A 12,349-nucleotide genomic window follows, 5' to 3' on the forward strand; every position below is an offset into this window, starting at 1 on the left:
TAAGAAATAGGCTTAACGGTTTATGAAACAAATAAAAACTATGCTTAGCTAAGAAATAGGCTTAACGGTTTATGAAACCAATTCAAACTATGCTTAGCTAAGAAATAGGTTTAGCGGTTTATGAAACAAATTCAAACTAGGCTTAGGATCGAATAATTTACAAGAATGTGGGTGATTAGGGTTAGCAAACACTAGAAAAATATTGAAAATGGACTTGGATAAACGTGAAATTGGCTAAAGGAATCCTAAAAATCAGAAACAAACTCGTTTCACCATACCTTTAAATCAGGGCGCCAACCATAATTTGTTGGAAGTAACGAGAAACCAAGTGATATTATCTTTTCTTTTGTGTTGTGTTAAAAAGATTCTTACTGAAAAAAAGTCTGCCCCTTTTAGGGGTGTCCCCCCTGCGACTGGCTTCTTTTCAATAGCATCACCAATAGTATTATTATTGTTATTGTAAAACTCTTACAAGTACTTGAACCTCAACTATATTTGCTAAGTGTCAGCGGAGAAGTAGATTTCACGATTTTGAGCCAGGGATGTTAGCCCTAAAAGCAACAAGCTTTAAAAGAGATAGAAGTATTCAATTTAGGCTTAGATAAGTTGTTATTATTTTAGAGGATGTCTACAAGGCTTAGCGTTCTAATAGGTATTTAAGTATTCAAATGAATGGTTAATTTCTTAAAGGGGTAAAATTTCTATTTAATTTGCTTTGCTTGTTTTTAACTTATTAGCCGTTATGATTTTAGTAGAAATCACTCTGTAGGCCTACAAGGCTTAACGTTCTAATAGGTATTTAAGTGGGCAATCATTGGTTGCTTAAAGGGGTACAATTTCTCTAATTTGCTTCGTTTATTTTTAACTTATTAGCCGTTATGATTGACCGTTTATAATGAAGGTTTAAAATTTGTATAAATCCTTTTTTTTTTAAGAATAATTTGAATAGGATCAGTTTATTTTTTCCCCATAGGGAGGATAGGATAGGTTTATTTTTAACAGAGGAGAGGAGAGATGGGTTCATACACTATACTATAGGGAAGATGATGTTTTTTTATGTTAAAATCTCCATCTATCATTAGTCGTTGTGGCAACGGGAAGCAGAAACATCACTTCCTCCTCTTCCATCTCTTTTCCTCTCCTCTTCCGCGTCTTCTGACGTCCAGTTCTCTGATCATTATTCTCCATGCACTCTCTCTCTCCCACTCTTTCTCTCTCTCCCTGCATCTTCCATCTTGCCTTACATTAGAAATTAATAGCGATAAAAGCTTCTCTATTGAAGAACGAAGGGATGGATGCTGCTTTCAAGCAGCTATTGGAGCCATGAGCTGCAGAGAGAGAGAGAGAGAGAGAGAGAGAGAGAGAGAGAGAGAGAGAGAATGTGTGTTTTATTTATTTATTTATGGCTGTTTTGTTGTTGTTTATTGCCAGACTATTTGAACGCTCTTCTGTCATTGAAAGGTTTAATTTTTGAGTATCTAACTACCGGAAAACTTGAATTTGTTCTTTTATTATTATTTTTTTTAAGGAAAATTTTAATTTTTAGTTGGAAAATATGTATTTGATTAAATGTACCGTGACTAAACGTCCATTGAACACCATGGAAAAAGTCTTTCTCATAGAAAAACACTAAAGCCCATTGCAAACCTAAAATGTATGCCTTAGAAAATCTTAATAAATCTTAAATTTCCATAGAAAACTATGAAAACCTAAAATCTAAACTTTTCACATAACCACGAAAACACTAAAATTTCCTCGGAAAAACTAACATTTCCACGGAAAAACCCCCAAAAAATATAACATTTCCCTGGAAAAACCCCCAAAAAATATAACATTTCCCTGGAAAAATCACGAAAACACTAACATTTCTCCGGGAAACCCCGAAAACACTAACACTTCAACGGGAAAACCATGAAGAAACAAACATTTCTACGGAATAACCACGAAAAAACTAACAATTCCCTGGAAAACACACGAAAACAGTAATATTTCCCTGGAAAACACACGAAAAGAGTAATATTTCCGTGGAAAAACCACGAAAACACTAACATCTCCCCAGAAAATCACAAAAACACTAACATTTCCACAAAAAAAACCCCACCAAGACACATTGTGTCCCATACTATAACTAAACGTGTAAACCCATACATAATAAACTCTGTGAAAACCCTCAAATTTATAGCGTCTAGAACGAATCTTCCAGAAAATCAACTGTGCACAAGCGATAATTATTTATATCATTAACATCAATGTCAATCTAAATGAATAGCCTGTAGTCTAAAATTCCATATATTTCTAATTAGGAAAGCGTCGTAGATCTATACCTCTTTCAATCAATAAGTTTGAAATGCAAACAATCAAGGTATCATTTTCGAGTGTGTGCCATGTATTAATAAACCCTACTGGACACAACTGGCACCTTCCCGCGCTCAAACCGTATTAATCTCTATGAGAAGATCACGTAGAGTGCCGTTAATACACGTACATACATATTTCAACACAATTTGCCAAAATATAAGTATATAGAGATATATTTTGATTTAACTAATATCCAATCTATATAAAAGCCCCAGTAACCAGTACGGGGGGGGGCGAATGCCCCTTTTCCGGGAAAGGAAAAGGAGGGGGGGTAGATTTATGGGTGTGTCTTATTTCGACCCCCATCTTCAAGACGTGATGCACGACCGAGGCTTAAGAAGAAGGGTAAGATCTTATAATAATTTATGAAAGGGGCTGGTACGATCTGGAAAATTCCAAGGAATGGATGAATTCTAGCAGGATATCGTAAGCCTATTTTGGAATACGTAACTCCCATTGGGGGTTTCGGGGGGGGGTTTCATCCTCCGCTAGCTACTGGTGTTACTGTCTTAAGATGGGGGGTTTTCCCCCTTCCTTCCCTTCTCTTTCTCTGTCTTTACTTTAATCAATTTGCCCCCCCTTTCCAGTATTAAGGCTTTTGCTTACTGCAAAGGGGGAAAGGGAGGGGGGTTGTAACACACCCATCTTCATTTTGTATTAAGAATTTTATATGTCTATGTGTGTAAATTGCAATATGCTATGACTATCTCATAAATTATTATCAGATGGGTGGAGAATTTGGGATTTGCCTGCGTTTCTTGGAGGGGTCTATCATAGAATGGGGTTTTAAAGGCACCTGATGTGAACAACGCCTCCACTTTTTGGGGAAGTATTAGAAGTCTCGTGAATTTAGAATCCTGGAAGTCTCGTGAATTTAGAATCCTGAAAGTCTCGTGAATTTGGAATCCTGGAAGTCTCGTGAATTTGGAATCCTGGAAGTCTCGTGAATTTGGAATCCTGGAAGTTTCGTGAATTTGGAATCCTGGAAGTCTCGTGAAATTAGCATTGGCAAGTCACGTGGTAGACTTAGTGGCATTTATACTTCATGATAACAACATATCATCTTATGTACTAACTTCCCTCTGTTACAGTTAAAATGCCATCGATATTACATTAGGTAGAATTAAACACAATATTAATGTTATCAGAAGGGGATAATAGAAGAAGGATGATGATACTCTATATCCTCTTAATAGCCTTTAGTTAAGTAACATGATTCTTCCCAGGCGAGGGATCCATTTTTGTTTGCTCTCCCACTCATCAAACTTAAATCAGATGGGCATCGCACCGTGCTAGGGTGAATTCTATAACTGTATGGTATTTATTAAATCCCCAGCAATCAATTAGCCAACAAACCTTGATTGTCTTGACGTGGGACAAAAATCCACAAGCGCATGCGCCTTGGAAATTAAATAGTTAAGCAGTGCTATTAGAGTAATGACGAGGGAACTATTTACATGGCGTATGTTATTCGGTTTAGTAACCTTGAACACTCCAAATGTTAATCTGATGTTGGGGGGGGGGGGAAGAATCATGTTACAATTACCCCACCGCTTTATGGTAGGTATGGTAATACTTCTCTCGAAGAGAAGTATTGTATACTTCTGATATTATTAATTAATAATTTACCAAAAGTTGGTTGGATAAATTTAGTTGGTGAAAGCGTGTACACGCAAGGCGCTTTAGTAACTAAGCATACCATCTTAAGATTTTGCCCCTCTCTAGACATATTAAACATATCCAAGAAGGGGAAAGAGAAATAAGGTTATATAAGGCTTGATGATAAAACCACGCCCTCTTTAATACCATCCCCTCAATTCCTATTGGTCGCATCAAATCTTGCCTTCTCCAAGAGAGAGAGAGAGCTAAAGCTTCTCTTTCCTTCGCCTTCATCCAAGTTCCTTTGATCTTTTTTTTCTTCTTTCCGTCTCAGCCTCTGACAATCCCAGAAAGATCCAACCATCCAGTCCTGAAGCTACTCCTCCCCTATTCGGAGTAGAGTAGAAACAAATCCCCCCTTGATTTCCCTTGCCCCAGTGCGCCCCGTTGTACCCCAAGACTCCCTCTTTCCATCAGTCTCTGTAAGTTTATGGTTTAATTCCAGGGTAGCATAAAGTCTTCCAAAATTTTGTTTTTATACTCGCTTTGATTAAACTCTTCTGAAAGTTTGCAAGCTTGAAAAGGACCTTGTACACGATTTTAGTGTATGGTTGAAATTATTACAGGCCAGTGTTTAATCAAAGAAAATTAATTTATTTGAGAGTAGTGCTCTACCTCTCTGGTGTATTATTTTGTAGACTTGGAAGGGATTGTTTTAGACAGTGTTGGGTTGTATTCGATTTTCAGGTGGTTTTAAGGTTGGTTGGATTTATTTTATATGAAGTTTAGGCTTTACGGAGAAGAATTAGTGTCCGACCTCTCTAGTATTTTGTAGGCTAGTGTTGGGTTGTATGTGATTTAAGGTTGAAATTATTGTTAAGCTTTTGCTGAAGGTTTATGGACCTTACCCTTACTCCAAACTAACAATATTCATGATTAAATGAAACATGAATTACATAAATATTTATACAGTATTTAAGCCTCCATGAATGTATTTTAGACTGCCATTAATTAGTATTATTAAGTTCAATTTATTTTAAATTAGGTTAAATTTCGAATATATATAATTTAATTTTTTAAATTGTGGTATAATTTGCGAGGGCTCGGAATATATATAAATTCAAAAATTTAATTTAATTTAATTCCTTATTTTGACACTAGGGTCTCACAAAAAAGAGAGAGTGGCTCTCAAACTAATCGATAATGACGTCACTATTGATTTTGTCCCTGCCGACCGACGTCTATCGCGAAATCCAAACAAATCCCGAAAATTATTGTTCTCAGAAAATGTTTAAAATCTAATTTTTCCTCGAATTAATTACTTTAGAACTATCGTAATCATAATTAAAATTAAACCATATTTGAATACAACGTTAAATTTAGTTTAGCTTAGATCCGCTGATGGCGCTAGTCTCTCTGAGCGGCTTGAGAAGTTGAGACGCATGATCGATGTTCCCACTAGGAGAAATTTGCCCCCTTTGAATATCAGGATGGGCTGTACCGCCATACAGGCGGGAATACAATTGAAACAACTCTACAGGGGCCATAGAATTAACATTGAAAACGATGTTAGGCCAAAAATTGGCATATTTAATCTTAAAATCGATAAATTAAACTCATAATTAACTGGTATTTAACCTTCATTAATACTTAATTATTTTGCATTAAACTTTTTAATTAATTTACCCAGAGTAGATTTTGCAAAGATCGTAATGCGAACATTACATAAATTATCTTGATAATTAACTCATCAAGAAAGAAATCTCCCATCTAAGACCCCATTTTTCCCCTCCTTTTCCCGGGGGCAATAAAAAAAGGCGCGCTAAATACGTGGTATCACCGTGGTTAGCGCGCGCTATGCGAACGGGATTTTTTTTCGAGCTAGGGGTTTGGGATCTCGTGTCTTGGCTGGTAGCGCGCGGAATCTCGCGCTCTTTTGACGTCGACGAAATCGTCGTCACGAGGTTTTAGAGCGAGGGGTTAGACACTCGAAAAATTACAAAATGTTGACAATCGCTTTAAACTAAATAAAGGCAGGGAACTTCCCTTTTCCCCAATATTTGCGAGGCTATCGGAAAAACCTTAGCCGTTTGTTTATTAATATAAATCAGTATTTGACTAACTTTGACTCTCATGGGATCGGATATCAGTGCACTAAAGATAAAACTAAGAAATAGAAAGGTTTCCACTAAAAGGGCTACAGAAAATTCCCCACTCTCTTTCTCTTAGTTTAAACTTCAGTGCAGTGTTCTCGGGCCCTCTGTGAATCAACTCAAGTTGGTCTAGTACTGATTGAAACAACTGATAGCCTTTATCTCTGCAATCTGTTGACTCACCAATGGCCTCGTAACACTATAGGAACGTCAAAAAACTATGTATGAGAGAGCCTCATTAGCATGGGTGACGTCATGCACATCATCCCTAATCACAATAGAGAGGTTTCAGTTGGAGGAGGAGCTGAGTCTCGTGACAAAATTTACGCTGCCATATTGGTGGGTTTAAAGCAGGAATGAAGCTGAGACAACCCAATATGGCTACCAGAACGGCGGTAAGACTTGGGAGGGTGTGACGTACAACTATCCCCTCTGAAAGCTCTCTATAGGCCTAGGACATTTCCCGCCAAATTTGAAATCATAGCACAAAAAATATTCGTAGTAGTTGCAGTAGTATTAGTAGTAGTGAACCCCTCGAGTTGAGGGGTCGGTTATAAAAGATTCCACCCGTTGTAAAAGTGGCGCTGGCGTCATTGCGGGAAAAGCCGAGTAAGGAGAGAGCGGGAATCTTTTCTCTCTCGTCATAAAAGGGCCCATCATTCTCGCGGGCACAAAAGAGCCTCGGCGGCAAGAGAGAAAGAGAGGGCCGGTAGCCCCGGGTAAGGGGTGTAGGGTGGGGTACCCATTGTCCAAAATAATACCACACCGCCCACCCGATCTTTTGTGCCCTACCGTCGATAGAGAGAATTCTCCTTTCTGGGGCCCTCTAGCACCTTTGCAGCTATGGGCTCCTCTTTCTGGATATGGATGGTGGGTGCAACAATACATTTTATAGACCAGGACGATGAATCGGCAAATATACATTACATACGCGTCGAGCCACTATAATATAGCAACCCCACCCCACTCCTCCACCATTCCCCCCAATCTCTAGAACCCCCTCATTTGGTGATAATGTTCAAGTATTGAGATGTTGCCTAAACCCAACCCCAAAGATAATGTGCGGACAAGTGTTGCCGCAGTCTATCGTAAGCTGAATAGGGACTTGGCAGTACTACGTCATGCAACGTCAGGCTACCTTCCACTAGTGCTAAAAAAATACCAGGAGGAGGGGCTTATATAGCTTTCATTATGTTAAAAAAAACATACCATAATGGCGCTGGGGGCGGGTTTAAGCCCGAATTGCCTATTCAACTTCTATTTAGAACAGACCAGGGCCGGAAATAAGCACAGGACACTGAACATTTTGACCAATAAATTTTAGGAAGTTTTGATAGTTTGATTATGAAGATGCGACACTATTTTTGCACACTCCAGTGGACAATGTCCTATAATTTTTCCAGTCAAAGGGGGCCTCAATGGACACATGCCCTATAAGAAATTTTCCTTATTTCCGGCCCTGGAACAGACTGAAAATCAGCCTGTAGTTCCAAACCTGCATGCGGAAAATACTCTAATAACAAATTACTGGGGTCTGGCAACCCTGACTTAGGGCGGTTAAAGTTAAGAAATGGGGGGGGGGGAGAGGACATATCTCTAGCCCCTTTAACATGAACACCAGATTGGTCTGAAAGAGATGGCCAAAAATAGGGTGGCCGCAGTATATGAGGGGGTGTTACGTATAGCCTAAGAAGAAGAAGGGGGCGAAGGGTGACCAGGATTGGGTGCTAGCTAGAAATCTCTTTTATAATAAGGCACACACACAAATATCAGTAAAAGTGTGTGTATGAAAAGGGGGGTAAGGGGTGGGGGGGGTTCGAAAAAGGAATCGATGAGTGTTCGCGGTGAACCTGTCTTTTATACTCTGAGACCTCATAATTTATTCCCCCTTTCTACGTTCCCCCCCCCCGCTTTCTGCTTCCCTTTCTTTGAATCCTTTTATTTTGCACAACGCCTTTTATCCTAAAGGCTAACCCCCCTCCTGCCCCCTCTATACCCCTTGCCATCTATTCAAATCTAACCAAGGGTCCCCCCATCCCCTTCTTGCCCCCAAATGCGTATCTCGTTGTTAAATCGGGGATTAATTAAAACCCCCATCAAACTATAAGACCCCCTCTAACTCCCCCCCCCCAACGTTCACCCATATTTCTAGAAGTATAGAAGAAGTGTACAGTCAGTGGTGCCATATCTTTTTTATTTTATTGTTTGAAAATTATATTTCAAATTGAAGAAAGCATGGCCCATGGCCGTATGAGCCAACACACCTACCTACCCTTTCGAAAAATAATTATAATAATAAAAAAATGTTTGGTCACTCAGTTTTGTCCAGTTTTAAATTAATATTTGTTATGTGCACGTGGAACACATTTTCTGTAGAATTGTTTTATGTATATACGTAAAATCCACGTGCAGTGCAGTTTATTCACTCAAAATTCACACTTAATGCACTTTATTCATTCAAAACTCAGGTGTAATTTGTATAAAATTGACACGCATTGCCTTTATATTTTTACAATGCTTAGAGGTATCTAACGTTATTGCGCATTTTAAATTCAATTAAATTATATCAATGCGAACAAAACCGAATCTAATAATCATCCTTAATCGTCCTCTCATCTTAGCCTTATGGCACACCGTGTTAAATAGCAAAGGGAGTTATTACCTTTAAAGGCAATGAACTGTCATCGCAAGCTTGCTTTTTTTATTTTACATCTCAACCTCAGAATTCAATGGAACCAAACCAGGGAAAAGTTACCTTTTATTAAATTCAGAGAGGTATAATACTTGGTGGTACCTTTTCATCTGTAATATTCCCTAAAATCTCTTTTTCCAAAATCCCAGCATCCGAATCATCCCCCTTAGTTTCCCGAACTCCCCCCGAGGCACGTGGGGTACCGAGAGGGGTGGTTATCAACACTCCCCCCCCTTGACGGGAAAAGAGATTATATGACGAAGGGGAATTCCCCTAACTTTAATATCATTGACTTTTGTCACCTCGATCATCATTTTTGACTTTTATATTAGTGCGAACTTGGCCTCCTTGTCACGTGATTGAAATGTCATCTCCCTCCCCTCCCCCCTTGGCTGACGTTTTACCCTCCCAACCACCCACAAAAGTCCTTAAATCAGAAATTATTTATGCCACATTTATTTAGCAAAAAAAAAAGAGAAAATAAAGTCATTACGGATCGAATGGAAGGAAGGGGGAGGGGCCGGAATTCAAATTTGAAAAGATATTAAAAAATTTATTAGAAAGGGATTTTTAATCGATTTTAATGATGATTTTTATTCAAGTGGAAGATTTTTTTATTTTAAAAATTTTTGGAGCTCGGAATATTTTTTAATTTTGATAGTTTGTTACTCGATAATTATTTCAGGGATTGTTTAAGTTAGTTTTAATTTATTAATTACCTTAATTATTAATAATTTTAATGAAACTCACCGTTAAAAATTGAAAATTCCGTACAAATTTTGTCCAAAAATCGTATCCTCCTGCGAGTTTGGCTTCCCACGCTGCTGGTTCGTATTATAGCATCCCGGGACGATCCCGCGCGCGTGCTGTCACTTTCAGGCACACCTCGTGATCTTTCGGTTACCGCCTTTATCGCTACCACAACCACAATTCTGGCGCGCGCTGTAAACACACACTTTTTTTTTTTTTTTTCATTTCTTTTCGCCTAATTCCTCGCGCCAATTTTTCCCGCTTAAAACAATTTCATAAACACGCGCGCTCGTTTAAGATTTTTTGGCGCGAGTGACAACTAGCGATTACCCAGCGCGTGGACGGTTGGCGCGCGAAACTCCTGATGTTAATTCCCGCCTTTTTTAACTAAACGCGGGAAAATAGAGCATTTTGTAATTTCACGAGCGCGCGCGGGATGGTGGTAAAGATTGAATTTGGTTACTGTGTATGGATTGAAATGGAAGTAAACGCGCGCTACGGATTTTGACGCACGCACTGTACGGACTCTGCATGGTTTTGGGGCCCGCGAGCGCGCGCGAGAGAGAGAGAGAAAAGCGGAGAAAAATATATATTTAGGAGGTCTCGAGGGGGGTGTTGAGGGGGAAGGGGGAGGTTGAAAAGGAGGACGACGGAAAGGGTCCCGAACAAAAGAGTCCCAGTTTCATCCCCCCGACCGAAACCTTTTATTCTTTATTCTATGGGGCGCTTGCCCCCTCGCCCATCCTAACCACCTACACTCCTTTTGTCAAGGCGAATTTTCTTTCCGCGACCGCCGGATAACGTCTTTCCGAAAAAGACTCGTTCGAACCTTATTATCTTCATTTAAATGTCGTATTATATCAGCCAAAAACGACCCCCACCTAAAAAAGGAAACCACGCATTGGAAAATCATGATATCTATATATATACATATATATATATAACAGGAGTTAGTACATTACTCATGAATATTTTAACTATCATGATTTTTAACTAAAGGAAATTTTGCTGTTCCCCCAATGTTGGCCAAGTTGAAAGAGACTAAATTTGAATCACAAAATTGCAATCAAAATTTGTTAGTTTGACCTAAAACCACCCAAAAAAAAACAGATTTCTTAATTACTCGGCCCCTGTTTGTCGTAACCCTAAGTCTTTAGTATGGCTGGCTGGGGCGAAATAGGACTATAACATACTCAAAGGGCATCCCCGTATCTCTAGTAGAACCAGAGTTATGAGCCTCTAAAGTTGGGTCTAATGCTATTCCTAGGGAGGGTATGTTTGTGAACATTTTGCTTAATTACTCGGCCCGTGTTTGTCTTAATGCCAAGTCTTTAGTATGGTTGGATGGGGGGCAAATAGGACTATAACATACTCAAAGGACATCCCCGTATCTCTAGTAGAACCAGAGTTATGGGCCTCCAAAGTTGGGTGTAATGCCATTCCTATGGAGGGCGGTATGTTTACGAATATTTTGCTTATTTATTTGGCCCCTGTTTGTCTTAATGCCAAGTCTTTAGTATGGTTGGATGGGGGGCAAATAGGACTATAACATACTCAAAGGACATCCCCGTATCTCTAGTAGAACCAGAGTTATGAGCCTCTAAAGTTGGGTCTAATGCTATTCCTAGGGAGGGTATGTTTGTGAACATTTTGCTTAATTACTCGGCCCGTGTTTGTCTTAATGCCAAGTCTTTAGTATGGTTGGATGGGGGGCAAATAGGACTATAACATACTCAAAGGACATCCCCGTATCTCTAGTAGAACCAGAGTTATGGGCCTCCAAAGTTGGGTGTAATGCCATTCCTATGGAGGGCGGTATGTTTACGAATATTTTGCTTATTTATTTGGCCCCTGTTTGTCTTAATGCCAAGTCTTTAGTGTGGTTGGATGGGGGGCAAATAGGACTATAACATACTCAAAGGACATCCCCGTATCTCTAGTAGAACCAGAGTTATGGGCCTCCAAAGTTGGGTGTAATGCCATTCCTATGGAGGGCGGTATGTTTACGAATATTTTGCTTATTTATTTGGCCCCTGTTTGTCTTAATGCCAAGTCTTTAGTATGGTTGGATGGGGGGCAAATAGGACTATAACATACTCAAAGGACATCCCCGTATCTCTAGTAGAACCAGAGTTATGGGCCTCCAAAGTTGGGTGTAATGCCATTCCTATGGAGGGCGGTATGTTTACGAATATTTTGCTTATTTATTTGGCCCCTGTTTGTCTTAATGCCAAGTCTTTAGTATGGTTGGATGGGGGGCAAATAGGACTATAACATACTCAAAGGACATCCCCGTATCTCTAGTAGAACCAGAGTTATGGGCCTCCAAAGTTGGGTGTAATGCCATTCCTATGGAGGGCGGTATGTTTACGAATATTTTGCTTATTTATTTGGCCCCTGTTTGTCTTAATGCCAAGTCTTTAGTGTGGTTGGATGGGGGGCAAATAGGACTATAACATACTCAAAGGACATCCCCGTATCTCTAGTAGAACCAGAGTTATGGGCCTCCAAAGTTGGGTGTAATGCCATTCCTATGGAGGGCGGTATGTTTACGAATATTTTGCTTATTTATTTGGCCCCTGTTTGTCTTAATGCCAAGTCTTTAGTATGGTTGGATGGGGGGCAAATAGGACTATAACATACTCAAAGGACATCCCCGTATCTCTAGTAGAACCAGAGTTATGGGCCTCCAAAGTTGGGTGTAATGCCATTCCTATGGAGGGCGGTATGTTTACGAATATTTTGCTTATTTATTTGGCCCCTGTTTGTCTTAATGCCAAGTCTTTAGTGTGGTTGG

General features: G+C 39.5%; 1 protein-coding gene across 1 annotated transcript in view; it reads left to right on the forward strand.

Moving 5' to 3' along the window:
* Positions 1-12,349, forward strand: part of CycB3 (cyclin B3) — a 55,366-nt gene that overhangs the window by 36,346 nt on the left and 6,671 nt on the right. The window lies entirely within an intron of this gene.

The sequence above is a fragment of the Phalangium opilio genome, unplaced genomic scaffold (genome assembly GCF_054372755.1).
Source record: "Phalangium opilio isolate 3A_F unplaced genomic scaffold, DU_Popi_V2 ptg000045l_1, whole genome shotgun sequence".
Taxonomy (NCBI): Eukaryota; Metazoa; Arthropoda; class Arachnida; order Opiliones; family Phalangiidae; genus Phalangium; species Phalangium opilio.